Raw genomic sequence first — 2955 nt, 5'->3', positions numbered from 1 at the left:
AGCAGGAGACTGATATTCACACCTCTATTTTGTGGGGAACATATCTAGTTAAGCCACATGAAGGGCACAGGTCTAAACTTGCCATAGGAAGGGCTATGGTGGGAGAAGACTGTGTTACAGTGTATTAATACCAGGCAGCTATCACCTTACAGCACTGTCCTTTTGAGATTCGTGAAGTCCCCTCTAACGAACCTTTGGCAGCATTAAAATATTACTACCCCCATTTTGAGAAGATTAAGAGAATTTAAAAGCACCACAATGGATGTTTAGACTTAACAATCTATAAAAATCTAATTTACTAAATGTGTCCATGTATTAAATTACCCAATTTGCAGAGATTCTGGATACTTCCTACCCCCATAAACCCAGCACATAATCTAACCCCAGAACACCGACGTAGTTCTGAGAGATATTTCAGAAAGCCAGAAGATGCTTGTTTGCTTCTTGGTGGGGAGGATTTGGAGGACGAGCAAGCTGTGTGATTATAAAGTGCATGAGGATGGATTTTGCATTTTTGCTGTTATAGTTATATAGGCACAATTGGGACTTAGCAATTTTATTGTTTGTAAAAATATGTATTGTGTACATAGAAATACCGCAGAAGGAAACTGAACATAAAAATCACAGTATTATTTTGTGCAACACACTAACTAATAAATATTACACTTATTTCATCCAAATATAAATATAATCTCAGAAACATTACCCAGTGGAGCAATATTGCTGCTACTTAATAGCAACCTCCTCAAGCTTAACAGACCCCTGGTTCCTCCAAGGATGGAGGGGGGCAGCAAGCCAGAAGCTTAACTTTGTGAGCTTGCAGTTACCTCTGCACCAGGTGCCTGTGGGCAGGGAATAATCATTTCAGAGTATCCTGTGGTTGTACTGATTGTGTAAGTGTGATTGAGAAGGGAAGAAAATAGGGTTATGGCCAGTTGTCCTCAAATTTAGCTGTGGATGTGCAGTTTAACATGGGTAAGGCTACTGAAAACTTCACTGGATAAACGCTGAATTTAGCACCACCAGAATGGGACAACAGGCTGACTCTGACCAAAGGATGAGAAGGACAAACAGAAACTTAGCTTAAATCCACTTAAATTCAAAATCTGCTTCTGGATGCTCACATTCCACATACTGGTCCGGACTACCAAGATGTTTTGGCAGCAATCCTGATTTGAAGGTAGAACTCTGATCCTGCATTTAGGATTGACAACCTCTGGTCTGAATGTTAATATTCTCCTTGCCTGGGAGAGTCGTTCTGCATGCTATTTGTAGGAGTAAACCAAAGACAATGATGTGGAACCAAAGCAAAGTGGGAAGATGTATATGGCAGGGACTAATGCCTTCCCCATATCTATATACCTCAGAAGATATTCTGGCTTCTAAAAGCTACCCTAAAACCATGGGTCCGAAAAATACCAAAAACGAAGCCTCCTTCTACAAAGAAATAGTTTGACACAGGATATGTGAGGTCATGGGATTACATTATTTCCTTGTTCCATTTTTGTTGGCAAACATTTGAACCTGGCTTCGGTACTGACATGGAAGTTTGCACCTCAGAGTTTTTGCAAACTTCTGTCACATAAGGTTTACTCATATTCTTACCTGCACAAACAGAGAAGCATCAAAAATACACACTGCATATATGAACATCCGTGAGACCTCTTGACTTCTCTAGTTATTGTTAATGCTTAGCAGAGAGTCCTGATCTTACTTACAAATTCTGCTGGACACCAGCACCCACGCTTTGGGCTTTCAGGTCAGTTATGTCAAATCACTGCCCGTCTTGTGGTGAAAACATAGATTTTGACTGAAATACGAGGGGATGGATATTGTTTATACCTTCTTTTCCGTCACCACATAACGTGGAACTCCTCGTGGAGTACGTACCCAGTCAGTCAATTTGCATATGACTATTTCTTTGATCAGTCTCTGTTCACAGAAGAGATGGAAAAGTCTTTACTTGTGATGATTCAGTTACTCTTTGAAGTATGAGAAAACTCATTATCACTGGTGAACTGAGGACATACTCTGCATGCTTTCTCCTTGTGGCTACCCTTCCAAGCCCTCTGGCTCCTTCCTTCCCAACACACCAGTTGAGGAGTAGGTTCCTAGACCTTTCACAGATAATCAGATCCTGGGATCCTGTCTCGTCATTGGACTAGAAACACATAGAACTCTGCACTGCTCAGGCCTCCACACTCAGTTCAAACAAATTACATGGAGATCATGTATTTATCTCCTGATGTAGAAAGACTGAAGAAAGTCCAATTTTCCCATTCTCTATACAATGCAATTTGAGAGAACTTCAAGGCTTTTTCAACTCCTTCCTTAAACACTCACATGTACACACAGATACCTCTTCAGTTTAACAGGTACCAGAATCCTGTTCCTGTTATGCCACAGTTTCAGAGAAAATCATGTAAAACCACCTTGAATATCAGCATCAGAAATGCAGTCCAGCCTGTTCACATGTGTCCCAGCCTTATTCCTGTTCAGAGCTTTCAGGTCCAGCCCACTCTGGATTAGAGAGCCATGGAAATGTCTAAGTGTTCCTCCTCAGTTAAAAACAAGGTTTTTCTCCCCAGGGAAGACCTTCATTTGGGAGTTCACAGAACTGGAATAGCAATGTCAGATCTCTTAGTTTTGAGGCTGTATCTTCAGGACAAAAACACTTGCTGGATTGTGTGGTTCAGGACTCTGCCCAATTGTTGCTTCTGCCTATAAGATGCAAACCACATTCTTGGCCAAACCAAAGCCTGTGTCTGTCTAGGCTCTGGAAGACCTGGGGATATCTTGTCTGTCTGGAAGTACCAGCCTCTGCCCTCTCCTTCTCCCCAGGCATATGGCAAGTATCTATGGTGAGAGGATTCCTGTTAATGCTTTGTGTGGGGAAAATCCAACCATCTGCCCTCTCAGGACTCTTTTAGCTTCAATTAGCAGCTGGTGCCATGA

Source organism: Nestor notabilis, unplaced genomic scaffold (assembly GCF_000696875.1).
Source record: "Nestor notabilis isolate BGI_N333 unplaced genomic scaffold, ASM69687v1 scaffold32969, whole genome shotgun sequence".
Lineage (NCBI taxonomy): Eukaryota > Metazoa > Chordata > Aves > Psittaciformes > Psittacidae > Nestor > Nestor notabilis.
Note: the sequence above shows the minus strand (reverse complement) of the source record.